This window comes from Bos indicus, chromosome X, assembly GCF_029378745.1.
Source record: "Bos indicus isolate NIAB-ARS_2022 breed Sahiwal x Tharparkar chromosome X, NIAB-ARS_B.indTharparkar_mat_pri_1.0, whole genome shotgun sequence".
Classification (NCBI taxonomy): domain Eukaryota; kingdom Metazoa; phylum Chordata; class Mammalia; order Artiodactyla; family Bovidae; genus Bos; species Bos indicus.
This window is the reverse complement of record NC_091789.1, coordinates 44,468,991-44,493,773: the sequence shown is the minus strand read 5'-3', so window position 1 is coordinate 44,493,773 and position 24,783 is coordinate 44,468,991. Positions and strand designations below refer to the sequence as shown.

Genomic DNA, 24,783 nt, shown 5'->3' with positions numbered 1-24,783 from the left:
TATTTTCCTAATGGGTCATTTCTTGCTGCTTTCAATGTCTGTCACAGGCCTAAATCAGATATTCACAGCTTGAACAGTTAAGGGAAAAGCAAGCGTTAGCTCAGAGTCCTACAATATTTTTGTTTAAATTTCATTGTAAGTGGAAGATATTCTTTCCAGTGTGTGGCTAAGGATTGTGATGATTTCTTTGATTCAAAGATCATTTCTGCCTTAATTTTTATTTGGATAATTCTGGTGCACAGATTGCTCACAGAGCAATGTAGAAGGGAATCTCCAAGAGGGGATGGGGTATGTCATGTTCCCTAAATGTACTGACCTCAGAAAGCGTTTCTGCAGCACAGCTATTAACAATTCTCCTAACTTATAGTGTTCTAAAATACCAGTCTGGTGAATTTGGCCTTGGACAAATAAGGAAATTAGCCCAGCTTTATCTACTAGTAGAAGTATCCTTCAGAGAAGGCAGTGGCACCCCACTCCAGTACTCTTGCCTGGAAAATCCCATGGACGGAGAGCCTGGTAGGCTGCAGTCCATGGGGTCACTAAGAGTTGGACACGACTGAGCGACTTCACTTTCACTTTTCACTTTCATGCATTGGAGAAGGAAATGGCAACCCACTCCAGTGTTCTTGCCTGGAGAATCTCAGGGATGGGGGAGCCTGGTGGGCTGCTGTCTATGGGGTCACACAGAGTCGGACACAACTGAAGTGGCTTAGCAGCAGCAATAGCAGCAAAAGCATCCTTAATGAGCATTTAAAAATTTTATTTTGAGATAATTAATGACTCACAGAAAGTTGCAAAAATAGTACAGAAAATTCCTGTATACCCTTCACCCAGCTGCAACTAATGGTAATATCTTACATGACTAAATACCCAAGCCAGGAAGTTAACATTGGATAGTCTACAGATGTCATTCAGATTTTGATAGATTTTACGTGCATTCCTCTCTCTCTGTGTGTATGAGTGTGAGTGTGTGTTTGTGTATAGTTCCATGTCATTTTATCACATGTATAGATTCATGGAACTACTACTAAAAATCAAAATTCAAAACTGTTCCTCTTATCCCTAAATTCTGACAACTATTACTTTGTTATCAATTTTGAAATGAAAAAATTATACAGATTGTTACATGAATGGACTTATACAGCATGTAAACTTTTGAGGATGACATATTTTCACTAAGCTAAATAACCTTACAATCCATAGAATTTGTACCTGTATCAATACGCTATTCTTTGTATTGCTGAGTAGTATTCCAGCATGTTAATCACTGATTTATGACTCTTCTATAGGAGAATAATGGTTTCTCTGGTGGCTCAGTCTGTAAAGAATCTGCCTGCAATGCAGGAGATGCAAATTTGATCCCTGGATGGGGAAGATCCCCTGGAGAAGGAAATAGCAACCCACTCCAGTATTCTTGCCTGGGGAAACCCATGGACAAGGAGCCTGGCAGGCTACAGTTCATGGGGTCACAAAAAGTCAGACACAACTTAGCAACAAAACCACCGCAACCACCATAGGAGAATAAAAACAAGTGGAAAAGAAACAGGACTGCCAGTGGCCAGAACCTCCCATAGGGACAAAAAGAAGAATTAAAAGGTCCTTCTTCCGAAAATCTTAAAGTTAACTTCGTGTTCAGTAGCTCAGTTGTGTCTGACTCTGTGACTCCGTGGACTGCAGCACGCCAGTCTTCTCTGTCCTTCACCATCTCCTGACACTTGCTCAAATTCACGTCCATTGAGACGGTGATGCCATCCAACCATCTCATTCTCTGTCATACCCTTCTCCTCCTGCCTTCAATCTTTCTCAGCATCGTGGTCTTTTCTAATGAGTCAGCTCTTCGCATCAAGTGGCCAAAGTATTGGAGATTCAGCATCAGTCCTTCCAGTGAATATTCAGCGTTGATCTCCTTTAGGATTGATTGGTTTGATCGCCTTACAAAAAATGCTTATGCAGTGCTTACTGTATGCTAGGAGTATACATGTTATTATTTGTATAATCTTTATTACACATCCATTGGATCATCGAAAAAGCAAGAGAGTTCCAGAAAAACATCTATTTCTGATTTATTGACTATGTCAAAGCCTTTGACTGTGTGGATCACAGCACTGTGGAAAATTCTTAAAGATATGGGAATACCAGACCACTTTACCTGCCTTCTGAGAAATCTGTATGGAGGTCAAGAAGCAGTAGTTAGAACTGGACATGGAAGAACAGACTGGTTCCAAATAGGAAAAGGAGTACATCAAGGCTGTATATTGCCACCCTGCTTATTTAACTTATATGCAGAGTACATCATGAGCAACACTGGGCTGGAGGAAGCACAAGCTGGAATCAAGATTGCTGGGAGAAATATCAATAACCTCAGATATGCAGATGACACCACCCTTATGGCACAAAGTGAAGAGGAACTAAAAAAAGCCTCCTGATGAAAGTGAAAGAGGACAGTGAAAATGTTGGCTTAAAGCTCAACATTCAGAAAGCTAAGATCATGGCATCCGGTCCTATCACTTCATGGGACATAGATGGGGAAACAGTGTCAGACTTTATTTTTGGGGGCTCCAAAATCACTGCAGATGGTGATTGCAGCCATGAAATTAAAAGACACTTAATCCTTGCAAGGAAAGTTATGACCAGCCTAGATAGCATATTGAAAAGCAGAGACATTACTTTGCCAACAAAGGTCCATCTAGTCAAGGCTATGGTTTTTCCAGTGGTCTTGTATGGATGTGAGAGTTGGACTGTGAAGAAAGCTGAGTGCCAAGGAATTGATGCTTTTGAACTGTGGTGTTGGAGAAGACCTTTGAGAGTACCTTGGACTGCAAGGAGATCCAACCAGTCCATTCTGAAGGAGATCAGTCCTGGGTGTTCTTTGGAAGGAATGATGGTAAAGCTGAAACTCCAATACTTTGGCCACCTCATGTGAAGAGTTGACTCATTGGCAAAGACTCTGATGCTGGGAGGGATTGGGGGCAGGAGGAAAAGGGAACGACAGAGGATGAGATGGCTGGATGGCATCACCAACTCGATGGACGTGAGTCTGAGTGAACTCCGGGAGTTGGTGATGGACAGGGAGGCCTGGCATAATGCAATTCATGGTGTCCCAAAGAGTCAGACACGACTGTGGGACTGAACTGAAAGAGTCTAACAATCAATAGGTGTAAGAAGGGAAAAAAAAAAAAAAAAAAAAAGCTGAAAACGCGGTTTACTCCTAAGCATCCTTGAGCAGAACCCAAGGGACATTTACAGGAATTGGGCAATACAGACGATGAAAGCTCATATTTGAAGTCTAATAGTCTTGGTATTGACTCCCACTTTTGTCACTTATTGCTGTGTGACCTTTTGCAAGTTACTAAGCCCCTCTAATCCTTGTTTTTCCTATCTCTAAAATGGGCCTATTTATCTGAATGTGTGTATATGTGTGTGTGTGTGCTCAGTCAGTCGTCGTGTCTGACTCTTTGCGACCCCATGGACTGTAGCCTGCCAGACTCCTCTGTCCATGGAATTCCCCAGGCAAAAATACTGAAGTGAGTTGCCATTTCCTTCTCCAGGGGATCTTCCTGACCCAGGGATCCAAGTCACATCTCCTGCGCCTTGTGCATTGGTAGGCTTTATCACTGAGTCACCTGGGAAGCTTGTTATCTGACTACTCATAGAATTATTGTAAGTTTTACATGAGATATTGTTTATCAAGTGCTTTTAGAGTGTTTGACATGCAGTGACCATTCAAATAAGAATTTATTGCTATATTTAGGATAATTGAGTTTTACTTGATAACTCCAGGTAATATATCATGATACTAAAGATGTTAGAGTTGATACTAACTTATTCAGGTTTGTCTGTCTTCAAGGAAGAAAATCCTTTCTCTTTCATGGATTTCATGTAACAGCTACTATTCTTTCTTGAATTTTTCCTCCCTAAATCACTAGCCCAGAACTAATTCCTGGTAAACACCCACCTGCCTGCATACTTCCTTACTCCCTATGTCTGAAGTCCTTGAAGGTGAATTTGAAATTTTATACATTCCTCCAAGGAGTCAGAACACTACCCAGTTTGTTTTCTAACAAAAAGTCTGTGACAAATGCTTTTCTTTGGTAATGTTGAATACATTTGGACCATTCCCAGACCCCAGACATGCATTTCTATGCAAGATAGTGGTTTACAAACCATCGCCAGTGTGAACCTCCTCTTAGTTTTGACCAGGATATTAACTGGGGACATAGAAGTCAGATCAGTGATTTTTATTTATTTATTTTTGCCATGGTTTCTAAAAATGTTCTTTTGGTCAGGAAATTCATTTATAAGAACTGTTTGCAGAAGTTTAAGAGAACACAAGAGGTAGCATAGCAGATGGCATCACTTAGAACATTTGCACTGCACTGTATAAGAAACAAAATGTGAGGAAAGTAAAAATTTTTCTTGTAATGATTTCCTTAAACTGTCACGACTATTTACAGCTTCACATAAAATATCAGCTGTAAAGCTGTTAAAATTGGTATTAACTCTCACCAGCCTGTCTTGCTTTAAAGGAAAACATTCCTTTTAATCCAGTAAAAATATGGGAATATGATGCATTACTTATAATTATTTAGGTGTAACTCAAGTTTTAATAGAGTTCATCAGTCTGTGGATTGAAAAACAAATTTAAAAATTCACCAAAACAAATATATAACTTAAACATGTTTTTCATTATTTTTGACTAGGTTCAGGGTGCTAGGAAAACATTTCAACCAGTGTAATATACTTTTGAATAATGGAAAAGTTGAATTTTCACAGCATAATTACTGTCAGCTGGTTGCCAATTAATTGTTAGGACTTCTTTTACATAAAGAATACAGCTGCATTTAATTATGCTGAAGGGCTAGCAAAAGACCATAGGTATTTTTTAAAAATCTGTATAGATGATGAGGCTTTATGGAAATGGATCAACTCTTTGCAATTGCAACTTTACTAAATGATCAGTCTCTAAGCAGCACATGGGAAAGTATCAGAAAATTTCTCTAGCTTAGGGAAATCCCCAGTTGATTTTCTGAACAACTGTTTTGGAAATAAGTTAGATCTTTTGAAATGTTGTGTTTAGGTTTGTTTAGCTCATGTTATTGAATATTCCCATTAGTGTAATTATTAGTGATTTCACAAGGAAGCAAGAGCTCACAAATGGCTTACCTCAATTACTATGTTTATATGTGAAAAATAAAATTTATGGCAGAAACATTTATTTCATATTAAATATGGCTTAAATCTCTGTACTAATGTTATCATTTTTTTTTAGTACACGAAAAGTATTTGTGTACTGTAAAGTGCACTTGAGTCAAAGTTTTGTTACTCAGGGCAGATTAACGCATTTTCATCTACCAAAAATGTATTAAACGATTTTTTTAAATACCAAAATTTGTTGATGTTTAAGAGCTTTTATTTGATTTAGGTCATACCTGAATGGTCTAGTGGTTTTCCCTACTTTCTTCAATTTCAGTCTGAATTTGTTAATAAGGAGTTCACGATCTGAGCCACAGTCAGCTCCTGGTCTTCTCTTTGTTGACCGTATAGAGCTTCTTCATCTTTGGCTGCAAAGAATATAATCAATCTGATTTTGGTGTTGACCACCTGGTACTGTCCATGTGTAGAGTCTTCTCTTGTGTTGTTGGAAGAGGGTGTTTGCTATGACCAGTACATTTTCTTGGCAAAACTCTATTAGCCTTTGCCCTGCTTCATTCCATATTCCAAGGCCAAATTTGCCTGTTACTCCAGGTGTTTCTTGACTTCTTACTTTTGCATTTCAGTCCCCTATAATGAAAAGGACATCTTTTTTGGGTGTTAGTTCTCAAAGGTCTTGTAGGTCTTCATAGAACCGTTCAACTTCAGTTTCTTCAGAGTTACTGGTTGGGGCATAGACTTGGATTACTGTGATATTGAATGGTTTGCCTTGGAAATGAACAGAGATCATTCTGTCATTTTTGAGATTGTATCCAAGTACTGCATTTCAAAATCTTTTGTTGACCATGATGGCTACTCCATTTCTTCTGAGGGATTCCTGCCCACAGTAGTAGATATAATGGTCATCTGAGTTAAATTCACCCATTCCAGACCATTTTCATTCGCTGATTCCTAGAATGTCGACGTTCACTCTTGCCATCTCTTGTTTGACCACTTCCAATTTGCCTTGATTCATGGACCTGTCATTCCAGGTTCCTATGCAATATTGCTCTTTACAGCATTGGACCTTGCTTCTATCACCAGTCACATCCACAACTGGGTATCGTTTTTGCTTTGGCTCCATCCCTTCATTCTTTCTGGAGTTATTTCTCCACTGATCTCCAGTAGCATATTGGGCACCTACTGACCTGGGGAGTTCCTCTTTCAGTATCCTATCATTTTGCCTTTTCATACTGTTCATTATACTTATGATTATACAGTGGAAGTGAGAAATAGATTTAAGGGACTAGATCTGATCAATAGAGTAACTGATGAACTATGGACTGAGGTTCATGACATTGTAGAGGAGACAGTGATCAGGACCATCCCCATGGAAAATAAATGCAAAAAAGCAAAATTGCTGTCTGGGGAGGCCTTACAAATATCTGTGAAAAGAAGAGAAGCGAAAAGCAAAGGAAAAAAGGAAAGATATAAGCATCTGAATGCAGAGTTCCAAAGAAGAGCAAGAAGAGATAAGAAAGACTTCCTCAGCAATCAATGCAAAGAAATAGAGAAAAACAACAGAATGGGAAAGACTAGGGATCTCTTCAAGAAAATTAGAGATACCAAGGGAACATTTCATGTAAAGATGGTCTCGATAAAGAACAGAAATTGTATGGACCTAACAGAAGCAGAAGATATTAAGGAGAGGTGGCAAGAATACACAGAAGAACTATATAAAAAAGATCTTCATGACCCAGATAATCACAATGGTGTGATCACTGACCTAGAGCCAGACATCCTGGAATGTGAAGTCAAGTGGGCCTTAGAAAGCATCACTACGAACAAAGCTAGTGGAGGTGATGGAATTCCAGTTGAGTTATTTCAAATCCTGGAAGATGATGCTGTGAAAGTGCTGTATTCAATATGCCAGCAAATTGGAAAACTCAGCAGTGGCCACAGGACTGGAAAAGGTCAGTTTTCATTCCAATCACAAAGAAAGGCAATGCCAGATCATCCTCAAACTACCGCAAAATTGCACTCATCTCACATGCTAGTAAAGTAATGCTCAAAATTCTCCAAGCCAGGCTTCAGCAATATGAGAACCACGAACTTCCAAATATTCCAGCTGGTTTTAGAAAAGGCAGAGGAACCAAAGATCAATTTGCTGACATCCACTGGATCATCAAAAAGGCAAGAGAGTTCCAGACAAACATCTATTTCTGCTTTATTGACTATGCCAAAGCCTTTGACTGTGTGGATCACAGTAAACAGTGGAAAATTCTGAAAGAAATGGGAATAACAGACCACCTGACCTGTCTCTTGAGAAATTTGTATGCAGGTCAGGAAGCAAGAGTTAGAACTGGACATGGAAAAAAAGACTGGTTCCAAATGGGAAAATGAGTATGTCAAGGCTGTATATTGTCACCCTGTTTATTTAACTTATATGCAGAGTACATCATGAGACATGCTGGGCTGGAAGAAGCACATGCTGGAATCAATATTTCACGGAGAAATATCAATAACCTCAGATATGCAGATGACACCACCATTATGGCAGAAGGTAAAGAGGAACTAAAAAACCTCTTGAAGAAGGTGAAAGAGGAGAGTGAAAAAGTTGACTTAAAACTCAACATTCAGATAACGAAGATCTTGGCATCTCGTCCAATCACTTCATGGGAAATAGATGGGGAAACAATGGAAACAGTGTAAGACCTCATTTTGGTGGGCTCATAAATCACTGCAGATGGTGACTGCAGCCATGAAATTAAAGATGCTTACTCCTTGGAAGAAAATTTATGACCTACCTAGATAGCATATTGAAAAGCAGAGACATTACTTTTCCAACAAAGGTCCGTCTAATCAAGGTATGGCTTTTCCAGTGGTCTTGTATGGATTTGAGAGTTGGACTGTGAAGAAAGCTCAGTGCTGAAGAATTGATGCTTTTGAACTGTGGTGTTGGAGAAGACTCTTGAGAATCCCTTGGACTGCAAGGAGATCCAACCAGTCCATTCTGAAGGAGATCAGCCCTGGGATTTCTTTGGGAGGAATGATGCTAAAGCTGAAACTCCAGTACTTTGGCCACCTCATGCGAAGTGTTGACTCATTGGAAAAGACTGTGATGCTGGGAGGGATTGGGGGCAGGAGGAGAAGGGGATGACAGAGGATGAGATGGCTGGATGGCATCACTGACTCAATGGATGTGAGTCTGGGTGAACTCTGGGAGTTGGTGATGGACAAGGAGGCCTGGCGTGCTGCAATTCATGGGGTCGCAAAGAGTCGGACACGACTGAGTCACTGATCTGATCTGATCTGATACTCCTTGGAAGGAAAGTTATGACCAACCTAGATAGCATATTGAAAAGCAGAGACATTACTTTGCCAACAAAAGTCCGTCTAGTCAATGCTGTGGTTTTTCCAGTGGTCATGTATGGATGTGAGAGTTGGACTGTGAAGAAGGCTGAGCGCCGAAGAATTGATGCTTTTGAACTGTGGTGTTGGAGCAGACTCTTGAGAGTCCCTTGGACTGCAAGGAGATCCAACCAGTCCATTCTAAAGGAGATCAGCCCTGGGATTTCTTTGGAAGGACTGATGCTAAAGCTGAAACTCCAGTACTTTGGCCACCTCATGCGAAGAGGTGACTCATTGGAAAAGTCTCTGATGCTGGAAGGGATTGGGGGCAGGAGGAGAAGGGGACGACAGAGGATGAGATGGCTGGATGGCATCACTGACTTGATGGAAGTAAGTTTGATTGAACTCCGGGAGTTGGTGATGGACAGGGAGGCCTGGCGTGCTGAGATTCATAGGGTCGCAAAGAGTCGGACATAACTGAGCGACTGAACTGACAATACTGAAATTTCTGAAACAATTTAAATGTCCAAAAAGAGGGGATTCGATTTATAAGCTATTGTTTATTCATACAGTTGAATAATGTAAAGGCAGTTAAAATAATAATCTATGCTGACATTGAAAGGTATCTCAGATAAATTGTTTAATGAAAAACATCTCATAATATGGAAATGCATGCATATATATGTAAATTATATGTAGTATCCAAAAATGTTGATGGTAGTTATCCATGTGTAATGGAGTTTTAGGCAATTTATATTTGTGATTTTTGGTATTCTAAATTTTATATAATGATCAGAACTTACTGTTGTGATCAGAAAAGACAACATGAGGAATAGGAACATTTTAGAATTATAAACAATTATGTGGATGTGTAGAGTCAGAAAATAAATGATAAATTGTGAAAGTGCCATAAGGCACATATTTGAGCTATGTAATATTGGAAACTAACTTTTATTTATTTATTTTTATATAAATAAGTACATAGTTTTATACACTTGCCCCTTTTATTTTTTTAATTAAATTTATTTTAATTAGAGGCTAATTAATTTACAATATTGTATTGGTTTTGCCATACATCAGCATGAATCTGCCACAGGTGTACACGTGTTTCCTGTCCCTAACCCCCCCTCCCACCTCCCTCCCCTTACCATCCCTCTGAATCGTCCCAGTGCACCAGCCCCAAGTATCCAGTATCAAGCATCGAACCTGGACCAGCAATTCGTTTCATATATGATATTATACATGTTTCAATGCCATTCTCCCAAATCATGCCCCCGCTTCTTCTCCCACAGAGTCCAAAAGACTGTTCTATATATCTGTGTCTCTTTTGCTGTCTCTCATACAGGGTTATCATTGCCATCTTTCTAAATTCCATATGTATGTCTTAGTATACTGTATTGGTGTTTTTCTTTCTGGCTTACTTCACTCTGTATAATAGGCTACAGTTTCATCCACCTCATTTGAACTGATTCAAATGTATTCTTTTTAATGGCTGAGTAATATTCTATTGTGTATATATATATATACCACAGCTTTCTTATCCATTCATCTGCTGATGGACATCTAGGTTGCTTCCATAATAAACAAATGGGATCTAATTAAAATTTAAAGCTTCTGCACAATAAAAGAAACTATAAGCAAGGTGAAAAGACAGCCTTCAGAATGGGAGAAAATAATACCAAATGAAGCAACTGACAAACAACTAATCTCAAAAATATACAAGCAACTCCTGCAGCTCAATTCCAGAAAAATAAACGACCCAATCAAAAAATGGGCCAAAGAACTAAATAGACATTTCTCCAAAGAAGACATACAGATGGCTAACAAACACATGAAAAGATGCTCAACATCACTCATTATCAGAGGCATGCAAATCAAAACCACAATGAGGTGCCGTTTCACACCAGTCAGAATGGCTGTGATCCAAAAGTCTACAAGCAATAAATTCTGAAGAGGATGTGGAGAAAAGGGAACCCTCTTACACTGTTGGTGGGAATGCAAACTAGTACAGCCACTCTGGAGAACAGTGTGGAGATTCCTTAAAAAACTGGAAATAGAACTGCCATACGACCCAGCAATCCCACTGCTGGGCATACACACCAAGGAAACCAGAATTGAAAGAGACACGTGTACCCCAATGTTCATCGCAGCACTGTTTATAATAGCCAGGACATGGAAGCAACCTAGATGTCCATCAGCAGATGAATGGATAAGAAAGCTGTGGTACATATACACAATGGAGTATTACTCAGCCATTAAAAAGAATTCATTTGAGTCAGTTCTAATGAGGTGGATGAAACTGGAGCCTATTATACAGAGTGAAGTAAGCCAGAAGGAAAAACACCAATACAGTATACTAACACATATATATGGAATTTAGAAAGATGATAACAATAACCCTGTGTATGAGACATCAAAAGAGACACTGATGTATGGAACAGTCTTATGGACTCTGTGGGAGAGGGAGAGGGTGGGAAGATTTGGGAGAATGGCATTGAAACATGTAAGATATCATGTATGAAACGAGATGCCAGTCCAGGTTCAATGCACGATACTGGATGCTTGGGACTCGTGCACTGGGACGACCCAGAGGGATGGTATGGGGAGGGAAGAGGGAGGAGGGTTCAGGATGTATACCTGTGATGGATTCATTTTGATATTTGGCAAAACTAATACAATTATGTAAAGTTTAAAAATAAAATTTAAAAAAAAGAAAAAAAAAAAAGAAATAGTAGCTATTCCAGGAAATATAAAGTAACCTCACCTCAAAAGATTGAAGACCACAAAATAGACCATGTCTTATTTTACTAAAGACTTTGAAGGATTATAACAAGCTAGAGGTACTATTGAAAATAAATTAAAGGCCCTGATCCTTTTTTACACTGCTTTAAATTACTTCTTAAATTACTTGATCTTCTTATGCAATGTTCGATTTGCCTTTTCTTTGATCGAGGCCCACATGGTTGATGATAAAATTTTCAAGTTTGAAACTCTTCCAGTCTTTAAGAAGAATGGTAATAGATTGACTAGGCTGCTAGAAATTATCCCCTATTAACATGCTTAAAAAAATATGTGCTTATTAATGGGGTGATATGACTATATTGTGAATATCTATAATAAAATCAATAAGGGAGGAGTAGGTATATTGTATATCTTTCTGGTGTGTTTTTAGAAAGGCTAGAAAGAGGCTATATTTATTAAGTCATTAAAGAAAGATGTACTTGTATAAAAAGGTTAAGGGATAGAGATGGAGTGGAGGCAGGAGTGGCGCATGCTTCTCTGAGTACTAAAAACAAAAGAACAGGCCAGAAATTACTTTATTTTTTTATAGTTATATATAAGATTTTGTTTCCTCCCTTCTTTAAATATACATGTTTCTTAATGGCATATGCTTAGAGACATGCCGATAAGGCATGTTAGCTCAACTGCACATTCTAAATCTAAACCAAATATCATTAACTCAATATTCACATATAAAAGAATACTATTGTAGTGAGGTCAGTTATTACTGAGTACCTCATTGGCAGTTTATTTCAAAGATAATAATTTTGTCATTAGGAATACTAATGTTAAGTATGTTAATGTGCTGATTGATGACTTAACTGGTTTAAAAAAGTATCAGTTGTTGAAGTCAATTTACATTGACAAAAAACTGTTAAATATTGAGGTAGATTGAGATATAATCATATTTTACTATTTCCCATTCTAACATATAGTCTTGAGTTTTGGCTGTTGAAAGTAAGGGAAGGGAGAAAAAGAAGAATAAACTGCTGTTAATAAACGGGTCTTTAGATGATAAGTCCTATCCTTTGTCATTGACATGCTTTCAGATTGCTTTTTACTAATCATTCGAAATATCAACACTTCTGTAACAGATTATTTTGGGGAAATGCATGACTTAGAGAAGAGGGATGATGGAATGAAGATGGAAAGAAATGATAAATGCATTTTATAAATAATTAAAGCCCTTTGTTCTCCTTGGGGTGCTATTCTAAACAAAAATATGCCTATAAGAGATTTGAACATTAGGTCACCAAATATATGCTTTCCAGAGTGCCCTCAGTACAACTTTTATTACTTCCCCTCATTTATAAGTATTTGTTCCCTATTATTCCTATTAAGATCCATAAGGGCTGAGGTGGTGTCTTTCATTACTCGTAATTTCCCCAGATCGTACAAAAGAGCCTGGGATATAGGTGGTTGTGACAAATGAAAGTGAACTTCAGATAAACTAATTAAGAAAGTTCAGAGTTTAATCACAGAGCAGTTCCTTGATTACTGTATATATGTTCTCCTAAATTTTCAGTTTATAACCAATCACAGATTAAGCTAGTTCACTAACATAGCATTAAAGAAGTCCCTCTCTTGTATCTTTTAAGATAAACATGGCTAATTTAATGAATATAATAACAATAATGGGTGAAGCACATTACATGCATTATCTCATTTGATGCTAACAATAATCCTGGAAGGAGAGTAATACTATCTTAATTTGACAGATGAGAAAATTGAGATTTAGAGAAGGCACGTTCTCACAATTAAGTTGTAGGATGGCAGACACTGAGCACTGAATCAGCACATCAGCCTGATACACTTTTCTTCCTATGACAGCTCATCCTGTGTTTGAAAAACACTGTCCCAGATTTCTTACCCCTCAAAGTTTTTTTCTCTCTTTTGTGTAGTTTTTGGCAAAGGGAATTATGGAATTGTATAGTTATGGTTTGTACATTTCATGTAAATTTTAAATCAACAGAAAATCTATAAACAAACTCCAGTTAATGAACTACATGCTGGAGTATTCGGGGAAAGTATACTGATAGCTGCAACTTTGAAATACATAACGATAAGATGGGATGATGGATGGATAGAAGGATAGGTTGATGGACAGATATAGCCTAAAGCAATGATAGTAAAGTGTTAATTGCAGAACCTAGATGGTGGCTGTGTTGGTATTCACTAGAAAATTAAACTTTTCTTTGTTTGATAATTTCAGTTAAAACATTGAAGAAAATGCTTTTAATATAGAACTTAAAAACAAAATAAAATTCTCCAAAGCCATTACACAACCTCAAACCATAAGCAGTAGTTAAATACATGAATTCAAGAGTCAGCAAGACCTGATTTTAATTCTTGATCTGTCACTTTCAAACTGTATGACTTAGGAAATAAGTTGATCTCCTTGAACCTCCACTTCCTTATTTATAAAATAATGATAAGATCAAGGATCTAATTAATGTACATAAATCATCTAGTATTCTATTATTCTGTTAAGTATAAATCTGACTATAAAGTAAACATATATATATATATATATGTCTAAATGTGAAATGTGTAAGTAGTGGAGAGAGGATGCAGGGAACTGGGGGTAAATCTAGAATAAACAGATCTATCAATAGTAGACATACACAGCAATATCCAATAAAAGAGGGTTAAACTGAGTGATTTAAGATTTAATACCTACACTTGACCCACAAAATCTTGGAGACCCTACTAGTCTTCCATGAGATGGTAATGAGGAAAAATGAAATTAATATCAAACTGAGGTAGGACATTTTGTGACCAGAATTTAATGCACACAGGAGATGAGCTAGAAGTGAAGGTTAAAAAAAAAAAAAAAAAAAAAGACTAGCTATCTTATGTAGTTAAGCCTGACTTCCAGGTTTGAGTCCATTTTCTGATAGGTAAAAAAGTGAAAGAAGTTCCTGTAACTCTGCTACATTTCCCCCAAATGACTGGCTTTGTGTGAAACAAGTGAGAATGAATCCTTTGGGAATTTTAGAGGGGAAGAAATGTCTTCCTGTCCTCTGCACCTGAATTCAGAAACAAGTGAGTGAGATGGAGAACAAAGTGGCTATTAACAACAAATGCTGAAAGACAAGCCATGGCTTATATATGAAGTCACAATGGACATCTTAATATTTTACTCTTGAGGAACATACACTTACTAAGCACTAGCACAGAGTGACATTTCAGGGTGTTCATAATGTGTACCACTGTGCACCTCCACAGAAAACCTCCAAGCATCCTCAGTTATCTTTACCTCATGAGTTAGGGAAATTGCTGCACATCTTCTGGGCAGAGTTAGTAAGGGAGTGAAGAGTGTGCTTTCTATATGTTTCCCTCCTGCCACCTATGGACCCAGGAGGCATTGGGAATAAGGGTTCCTTTCCAGCTCTTTCTGATGGGTCTTGATTTAACTGTGCACTCCTCCATGTCAGTTCACTGGCCAGGGTTTGGTTCACTCCAAGCATGGAGTAAATGATTCTCAAATGGTTAGTTTATTCTTAAAACCATCTTGAGAGGTATGAAAAATATTAATATTTTTCCCATTTCACAAATGAGGTATTAGAGGCTGAAAGAGACTGAATGATGTTTTGAGTGGCAGGATTGGAACAGAATAATGGGGAATACTTTTATGCAAATTCGTGAATTATGTCATTCCTTCAATGTCACACCACATATTTTTTCACATGTATCAGGCATGTATATAAATATATATGCATATATATATATATATATTCTAATGCAGAAGTCTGTTGTAGTAGTGTCTATACCTTGAACCTTAGGTTATCAGTATCCAATGTTTGGTGAGTTATATTGTACTTTAATTTCACAGATAATGATTTCACACTGGAAACTGAGATTTCACTCTCTGGTGATTTTTCAAGTCAACTTTCTTAGGAATGGAAACATCAAAATATAAAATTAACAAACTATAGTTTAGAAAAATCAGATGCTACAGAAAAGAATAACACCTTCCTATTATTTTTCTAATATGACCACTGTTACTATTATTTTTTTGATGCAGTTCTTTGTGAAAACTAACATTGGTTAAGTTCTCCTATATACCAGCCTTGAGTGAGGCCCTTTCATATTTTATTTGATTCATCATTGTAATCCTTTTAATAATCTCCATGCTAAGAAAAATTTCTGAAAAGTAATTGTTCCCCTGGTAGCTCAGCTGGCAAAGAATCTGCCTATAATGCAGGAGACCCCAGTTTGATTCCTGGGTCGGGAAGATCTGCTGGAGAAGGGATAGGCTACCCACTCCAGTATTCTTGGGCTTCCCTGGTGGCTCACCTGGTAAAAAATCTGCAATGCTGGCGACCTGGGTTCTATCCCTGGGTTGGGAGGATTCCCTGGAGAAGGGAAAAGCTACCCACTCCAGTATTCTGGCCAGGAGAATTCCATGGACCACATAGTCCATGGGGTCGCAAAGAGTTGGACATGACTGAGCAACTTTCACTTTAAAAAATTAATCTTATTTTTAAAGTAGAAGGAAGGAGATTTATACTGGTAGTGTTGCAGAAACCAGTACTCGAGAACCAAGCACCACACTCAGAGAGTTGGAGACCTCAGGTTTATTATGCCAGTGGGCCCAGAGGAGTTAACACTCCAAGCTCTGAGCCCCAAACAAAGGGGTTACAGAGTTTTTATACATGTAGGCATGATTAAGCAGATTTGCAAAGAGCAGTACAAGGGTGATTGAGATAAGCTCCAGTTCCTAGTATTGTGAGTCCCCACTTTCTGAGACTACATGACCTATGTGATCCAGACTTTGCAAGGAGCAAGCTGAGTTACAGAGGCAGAAGGAGCAGGAGGTTATGTAAAATTTTAACTTTTCCTCTTCATTCTCCTCTCTTGATGCTTCTGTCACTCATTGTAGAAAGCATCATTTCATATTCTGGTAGGACATTCAGAGCTCCCCATCATTTATAGGGCTATATTGAGCTATTACCATTTGTAACTTTATGGATTCAATTTGAGAGGTTTTGAACTGGGTAATAGCATTGAGAATACAAGAGCCAAACAAGAGCACCACAAAAAAACATGAAGAGAGGACGGGGTAAAGGGAGAAGCCACGATGCCCAGCTCCAGATATTGTTCCAACTACCCCAGGAATTTGCAGGTTCCTCTCTCCTTTTCATGATTCATTTCCTTAGCTGTTGGGCCATGTCCCTGACTATTCCTGATTGGTTTACATAAAAGCAGCATTCTTCATTCAAGAGGAGGCAGAGTCCTTTCTTTTCAGCTGTCAGTAGATCTAGCCCTCTCCTACTCTGTAAAACCACCTCAGCCAGGGACTCTAGTTGGTCCTGTAATGAAGAGCACAGCAATAATACTGATTAGGGATAGAGGCCATGGTTGACAATGAAAATCCATTGATAATTTGAAAGCTGGATCCTCAAGCTTCTGCCATGCGTTGACTAGTCAGCTTCCGGAGTGACTAGAGCAGGGCTTAGCGTCCTTCATGGGTGAAGAGTGTTGTTTTTGGAACTGGACTTTGAGGGGACTTTCGGGGTCCTGCACTGCTTTCCAGGTGTCCTCACCACAGGAAGCCACTACATTTTTGACTCTGGTGTGGTGCATCCAAGAGATGACGGCTGTAACTTTAACAGCAGTAGGAGTTGCCAGGACAACAGTGTGAGGTCCTGTCCAAACTGGCTGAAGTGGTTCTTTTTTCCAGTCTTTAACCCATACCTCACCTCCTGGCTGATAGGGATGAACCCAATTGCCCAAAGGAATGGGTGTCCTTTCTAAGATTTTCTCAGGTGATATGGTGGAAGACTTTTCCCAGGGCCTGGAGGTGTCAGGACATCTCCAGGTCAGCTAGTTGTTGGGGGTTTCCCTTGAGTTTTCCTATCACTGGGGGTGTTCTCCCATATAAAATCTCAAAGGGAAAATAGCCTAAGGACCTTGGAGTGTATTTACAGAGGGAGGTGAATGTCCACAGAATGATAAGGCAGCTTGTTTCAGCATTGTCTGGGTGTTGGCTGGGGGATATTCTTGTCATACTACAACTTGAAGAAGCAAACTTAAGAAGAAAGTTAAAGATATATGGCCCAAAGATTAACAAGTAGGAAAGCTGCTGAGGGGCTAGTCAGGAGAACCAGGTCCAGACATTGGTTCCTGACATTAGTGTTTCTCTAGGTATGAGAAGATGCAAGAATTTGGACTCATAAAAATCTTTACCAGAAAACATCTGACTATCTGAAGGCCTGTTTTTCCAGGTTTCTCCCAGAGCAGAGAGTGCTTATTTTTTGTCTCCACCCTGAACTCCTTTCAAGGGGATGTTGAAGGTTAGCATCTTGTAGTAGTCATGATTTACTCTTTGTAGAGGCATCTGGCAAAGGCCAACTTCCAGTCAGCAGGGCCCTTTCATAGCCACATATTTGGCCATGTTTTAGGGGCATTTCATGGTCATTGTGTCCCACAGGGCTGGGAAGGCTCATTCCCAGGTCTAACAAAGATTCCATTGACAGGCCACTCAATGTATTGTCACTAGACCAGGCCTTGTAAGTAGCAAAAGTCTCTGGACCATACCTGATTTACTAGCCTCTTGGTCCAGGAAAATATTTCCTCTTGTTGCTTCTTCCCAAATCTAGAGTTACATTATTACAATTATTGATCTCATATGGAACTGCATATTAGCATTTTATCAAAGGCTCAGTCACATATTTGGTAACATAAATAATCTTTTGAAAAAAGCTACATAGAAAATAATATAGCTAGCAGTTTTTAGTAAGGTCACAAGCAAGAATTTAAGTCAAGAGCTTTCACTGGGTACAGCCCGGTATACCCCAGGTCATCTGACTAAGTTAAATGATTATAGCCAAATGTTAATCTCTTGGTTGTACATCATGGAGCATCTGACCTTTAGCCAAACATTGGTTACCAAGATAAGCTTTAGAAATATTCTTAGAGCATCCTTTTTAATAACTTAATTAAACTTTTTAGCAATATAACAAGGAGCTATCTCAGAAGTGAGTCTTAGTAAGCACAGACCTTAATTACAAAACTGGAAGTTAATATTGAGTGAAACATATTTTTTTGAGAACTCATTGTGAGGGCATTAACACTGTAGCCAGGGAAGGCTTTAACCCATCAAATAAAATGAGGTCTGTCAGGGAGCTGGGAAAAGCCAAGCAGCTGTCCTGGACTTCCCATAGCCCTGGCTTTGATTTTCATCTGTTTTTTATCCATTTTTAATTTCCTGATTTAGGAGCAGACTATCACCATGTTTTAAGGACATCAGGATAGCAAAATCTTACTGTGAGGGATTATTTTTTGTAGAAGCATTATGAGCTTTGTCTACATGTACCATAATCTTAAATAATGCTTATTTACTTTACCAAAGTAACAAAAAGATTTTAAAAAAATATATAAATTGCTTAAAGGCAAAGAAATCCATAATCTGTTATCAAAATCTGCATTCTAAGAAAACTTTGTTCTCTAAACAGAGAGAAGACCAAATTCTAATCTGGTGCCAGCTTACTGTTAAAAACAAAATTTATCTATTTAATCTTAGAAAGTCTTTTCTCATAAATCTTGAAGAACTAGCAGTATTCTCCTAAAGGCATGAGAATAAAACCATAGAAAGCATGTTTAAAATCTGATTCTATTGCAATTCACAAAGAAACCTGGCCATTGTTGTGATGTATAGAACAGTCTTTTGGACTCTGTGGGAGAGGGAGACGGTGGGATGATTTGGGAGAATGGCATTGAAATACGTATAATATCATGTATGGAACGAGTCGCCAGTCCAGGTTCGATGCATGATACTGGATGCTTGGGCTGGTGCACTGGGATGACCCAGAGATCCATGGTATGGGGAGGGAGGAGGGAGGAGGGTTCAGGATGGGGAACACATGTATACCTGTGGTGGATTCATTTCGATATTTGGCAAAACCAATACAATATTGTAAAGTTTAAAAATAAAATTAAAAAAAAGGAAAGTTTTAAAAGTGAAGATGGGAAAAATAAAATATTTAAACTGTTAAAAAAAAGATAACTAGAATTACAATTGACCATATTTTATCAGGGCATATCAAATCTATAAATTTCACACCATTTTAGGGTATCTATTAGTAACATCAACCATACAGTATAATCTGAAAAGATTTATCACCACTTTAACAGTACTTCCCATGTAATTTAACATGTCTAATGAACCCAGGTAGCTTAATAGCTCTTTGGGATGTCTCAGGGGCTCTCTGAAGCATCCCAAAGTTAGCTAGAAGTCAAGTTATTTAGGAAGTTTTGTCAATAAATATCAAAAGGGTTTATAACACTCAGTCAGGTAGGATCATATAAGTTACTGTGAAATAATAGTTATTTACTTAACCAAAGTTAAAAAAAAAGTTTTCAAAGTAAATATAGAATAGATCAATTAAAAGGTAAAGAAACTTAAATCTATTATTAAAAGCAGTTCAACATCTGAACTCTCTTAACAGAAAGAAAGGCTGAATTCAAGTTTTGCACCAGCTTACTTTAAACTCATTTAGGTAAGCTTAATTACATATAAGAAATGAATCACCAGTCCAGGTTCAATGCAGGATACAGGATGCTTGGGGCTGGTGCACTGGGATGACCCAGAAGTCTGGTACGGGGAGGGAGGTGGGAGGGGCGTTCAGGATGGGGAACACGTGTACACCCATGGTGGATGCATATTGATGTATGGCAAAACCAATACAATATTGTAAAGTAAAAAAACAATAAAAATAAATAAAATAAATAAATAAATTAGAGCTGTAAAAAAAACTGTAAAAAATAAAATAAATAAATTTAAATTAAAAAAATATAAAATAAAATTATTTTAAACTTCATCAGTCCTAACCATGCACAAAAGTTTTTTTTTTTTTTTCCAGAGTCACTTTCCACAAACCTTCTAATCACTTTTTGTAACAGCTACCTGTAAGTCAGACCTACTTTCTTTTCCCTTCATAAAATGTAATTTTATTTTTTATACCTTTTTTAATTAAAAACATACATCCTACTTCCTTGTTAGATTGGCAAACAAACATTAATACTAGATATTTAATATTGAATATTTCCCAGTTTATGTTAATCTGAAATTTATTTAGGTTAATTTTTCTTGTCTTTAGAATTGTTTGATTTGTAAGTGCTTAGTTTTCTTTAGGCCAATTAAATTACAACTCATTTACAACTTCAACAATATTATTAGGAAAAAAAAAAAGACTTACACTGAGACATATATAAATCAAGACAGACAGACTGACAGAGATCTTATAATTTTCTGCTTGAGATATAAAATATCTCTTTGACCCCCCTTTTTTTTCTTTGTTTGAAGTTCTAATTTGCCGAAGGCTAAGGTCTCAAGCAAAGTTGGCTGTGTATTTCAAGGACATGGAAAGGGTTAACTTCAAGCTTTTTCCTAGGCAGGGCTTTTAACAATCTAGTTGTTTTTAACTGTATATGCAAAAATAATTGGTTTTGCAGTTTCCAAAAAGAAAAATTTCTCTCACTCCATTCAGTCAGCAATCACACACTCACAGTCATTCAGAGGCTATCACAGTGCTTCACTGCTCCCGAGTGCCCAGGTTTCCTTAACTGTTGCTCCCTTCCTGGGAGGTTATCAGTCACAATGCCTCCCTTCTCCTGAGTCCCCAGTTCTCCCTATCTGATGCTCCCTTCCTGGGAGCTCCAAGGAGGTGATCAGTCTCCTCTTCTACCCGTTGGGGTAGGACCTGACTGGGGACTGGCCCTGGGGCCTTACCTGATCCTGTGGCCATTCCTGGTGAGTTGGTCCGTCCCTCCAATGAGTCTGGTGGGGGCTCAGCTATCTGGAGAGTCAGAACACTGGTCTGAAAGAGAACCCGGATTACCATCAGGTGGTGTACCTCCTCGTTCGTCTCAGACCCCTCTGCTCCAACCCAACAGAGCCACCTGTCAGGCGGCTCAAGGGGCTGGCATGATTGGAATCTCGCTGGGGCCTCCAGAAATGTTGCAGAAACCAGTACTGGAGAAACCAAGCCCCACACTCAGAGAGTTGGAGAACTCAGGTTTATTATGCCGGTGGGCCCAGAGGAGTTAACACTCCAAGCTCTGAGCCCCAAACAAAGGGGTTACAGAGTTTTTATACATGCAGGCATGATTAAGCAGGTTTGCAAAGAGCAGGACAAGGGTGATTGAGATAAGCTCCAGTTCCTAGTATTGTGAGTCCCCACTTTCTGAGACTACATGACCTATGTGATCCAGACTTTGCAAGGAGCAAGCTGAGTTACAGAGGCAGAAGGAGCAGGAGGTTATGTAAAATTTTAACTTTTCCTCTTCAATAGTTTTCCATGGAGGTAGCTGTTAATTGACAGCCTCTTTCTAGTGAAAACACAGCCGCATTTCCTGAAAAAGGAACCTTCTACTATTTTGACCTTGCTTCTTATTAACTTTTCAACCCATTACAGTGTGGCCTCTTCCAACATTAATCTCCTAAAGCCAGTCTTGGAAATTTTGCCAAGAACCCTAGAAGTACCAAATTCCTAGGCAATTTCCTGTACTTATTTTAGTTGACTTCTAGTCTATGGAAACAGAAACCCTTAAGCCTTCCTTTCTCATTGAAATGTCTTCCTTTGTTTACATGAAAGGAATTACTCCTACTTATTCTACCTTTCTGGCTGCTTGTTATCAGAATTTTTTGTGGTTTGCCTTGTCTCCACATTTGATCCTAAATATTAGTATTTCTCAAAATTGTTATTAGGACACTTTGCATCTAATATATTCTCTGGGCTAACTTATCCATGTGTGCTGCATGCCAAGTCACTTCCATTGTGTCAGACTCTTTGCAACTCTGTGTACTGTAGCCTGCCAGGCTCCTCTGTCCATGGGATTCTCCAGGCAGAAATACTGGAGTGGGTTGCCATGCCCTCTTCCAGGGGATCTTCCCAACCTAGGAATCAAACCCATGTCTCTTATGCCTCCTGCATTCGCAGACAGGTTTCTTTTTACCACTAGCACCACCTGGGAAGGGCTTCCCTGGTATCTCAGAGAGTAAAGAACATGCATGCAATGTAGGAGACTCAGGTTTGATCCCTGGGTCAGGAAGATCCCCCAGAGGAGGGAATGGCTACCTACTCCAGTATTCTTGCCTAGACAATTCCAAGGATAGAGAAGCCTGGCAGGCTGCAGTCCGTGAGGTCTCAAAGACTCGGACATGACTCAGCAACTGACATTTTCAGGGGAAGTTCATCCATGTACCTAACTTAGTCTGCAATTTAAATGCTAAGTACTCCAAGTCTAGGCCCTTCTTCAAAGATTTATATATTCATGAGGGTAACAGAGATATTTGTTCATTCTAAAAATCTAGAAAATGCAGACATATAGAAAAGAAAAAAATACTCCCATCTGTCTGAGATAACCACTGTTACTTTTTGGTGTTTTATTTTTTAAATTTTTGTTACTCTTTGTTTTTACATAGTTTTAAATCATACTGTTCACATATTGCTTTAATCATTAGAGAGTAGCATTGACCTATATACACTACCATGTGTAAAGTAGATAGCTAATGGGAAGCTGCTGTATACACAGGTAACTCAGCTCAGTGCTCTGTGATGACCTAGAGTGGTAGGATGGGGGATGGGTGGGATGAAGGCTCTAGAGGGAGGGGATATATGTATACTTATAGTTGATTCACATTGTTGTATAACAGAAATCAACATAATGTAAAGCACTTATCTTCCAATTAAAAAAATCAGTACAAAGCTGGCCACCTTGCCTTTGCTTTGAACTTCTAGTACAGGGTTACATTCAAATGAACTTTAGTCCAACTCTAAAATTACATATTTGTAGGTTTTCTTCAAGGAGTGTCACAAGACTGTGAGTCCAATCAATGGCGCAACTTCTGAAATTCCTTTTTAGATCTCTTCCTTCTCAGTGTCTTCCACTGTTCTCCCTTCTCTTCTTCCTCTTTGGTGCCAAGCAGCTCACAAATGGCCCTTTGCCCAAAGGCTCTCAAAATTGCACTCTCTTTTGACCTGTTTTTCTATTTTTCTACAAAAAAGTAATTCTCCTAACATGCCCCCCAGGTATTGGGAAAAAAGCCTCCAACTTGGTACAGTACTGTCTTGCTGATTTCTTTTACTGTTGTATCATAGTTTAATACATGTTTATAGATAAAATTTTGGACTATTTTTCTAAATTATCATTATTCATGCAACTTTTCACCTTAAGATCTTTCATTGATTGCTCCACCCCACCTCTCATAGCCTCAAGGGTAAATTTCAAACTTTTAGAATAGAGTATAAAGTCCTTCACGACATAATACAAAATTGTTCCTAGCACTTAGCATATAGTTACATAATACAGATTACCTTTCCCCTTCATGATCTGGCTCTTGTCCATCTTTCTAGTATTATTTCCTGTCAGTCCCACTTGAACTCTGTATTCCAGTAGTTCTGAATTATTTTGGATTTTGGACAAAGTGCTATGTTTTTCTTGCCTCCATAGCTCTGGGCTACTTTTCAGATGTTTTTCCCTTTCCTTGCATCCTACCATCCATCCCACCCCATGAACACATTCCATTAGGATTCAGGAGAAATATTATATCCTCAGAAAGCCTTTCCCTATTGGTTTCCATATTTATAGTGCAACACTATGTAGTTATTAGGTTATGGTTCTTAAGTATTATAATAACATGAGAATTGCTTATAGTATAATGCTAAATAACAACAACAAAAGCTGTAGACAGAATTCTATCAATAGTATCTGAGCTGTATAAAGAAAACCATCCAAAATACATCAGAATATTACAGGAGATTATGTCTGGATAGTGTGGTAATTATGATATTGAGTAATTTTATTTTTTCTTTATAACTTTTTAACCATTTCCAAAATTTAGACAATGATCATGTTCTACATTTTTAATAGGGAAGATATATTTTAAAAAGCCTTACACTCACAAAACAGATTATTTAAGTACCACATCTTACTTATTCTTGAATCTCTAGTATGAACTCACTCAGTTCCTAGCGGAGAGTAGGAACAAAAAATTAAAAAGGAAGAGAAACTTATTTACTTTTGAGTTTTGCTTAAGTAAGATTTGCTATGAATTTATTATCCCCATAAAATTTGGGGTGATAAAACTAATCTTATGTGACTTCAGTTCAGTTTAGTTCAGTTCAGTTGTGCAATCGTGTCCGACTCTTTGCAACCCCATGAATCGCAGCACTCCAGGCCTCCCTGTCCATCACCAACTCCCGGAGTTCACTTAAACTTATGTCCATCGAGTAAGTGGTGCCATCCAGCCATCTCATCCTCTGTCATCTCCTTCTCCTCCTGCCCTCAATCCCTCCCAGCATCAGGGTCTTTTCCAATGAGTCAACTCTTCACATGAGGTGGCCAAAGTATTGGAGTTTCAGCTTCAGCATCATTCCTTCCAATGAACACCCAGGACTGATATCCTTTAGGATGGAGTGGTTGGATCTCCTTGCAGTCCAAGGGACTCTCAAGAGTCTGCTCCAACACCACAGTTCAAAACATCCATTCTTCAGCGCTCAGCTTTCTTCATAA

The 24,783-nt window shown here is 38.4% G+C and overlaps 1 protein-coding gene and 1 long non-coding RNA gene across 5 annotated transcripts in view; one reads left to right on the top strand and one right to left on the bottom strand.

The window, feature by feature from the left end:
* The window catches only part of FAM133A (family with sequence similarity 133 member A), an 82,343-nt gene extending 61,207 nt beyond the window's left edge, over positions 1-21,136 (bottom strand). For all 3 annotated transcript variants that reach the window (XR_011565402.1, XM_070784953.1, XM_070784948.1), the window contains exon 1: positions 20,999-21,136. The gene's annotated coding sequence lies outside the window, so the exon portion shown is untranslated. The remainder of the gene's footprint in view (positions 1-20,998) is intronic.
* LOC139181455 (uncharacterized) overlaps positions 1-24,783 on the top strand; it is a 225,858-nt gene that overhangs the window by 10,917 nt on the left and 190,158 nt on the right. Inside the window, exon 3 of one of the 2 annotated variants that reach the window (XR_011565403.1) lies at positions 3,549-3,660. The exons of the other annotated variant lie outside the window; for it this stretch is intronic. This is a non-coding gene — a long non-coding RNA (uncharacterized lncRNA). The remainder of the gene's footprint in view (positions 1-3,548; positions 3,661-24,783) is intronic. 2 annotated transcript variants of the gene reach the window in all.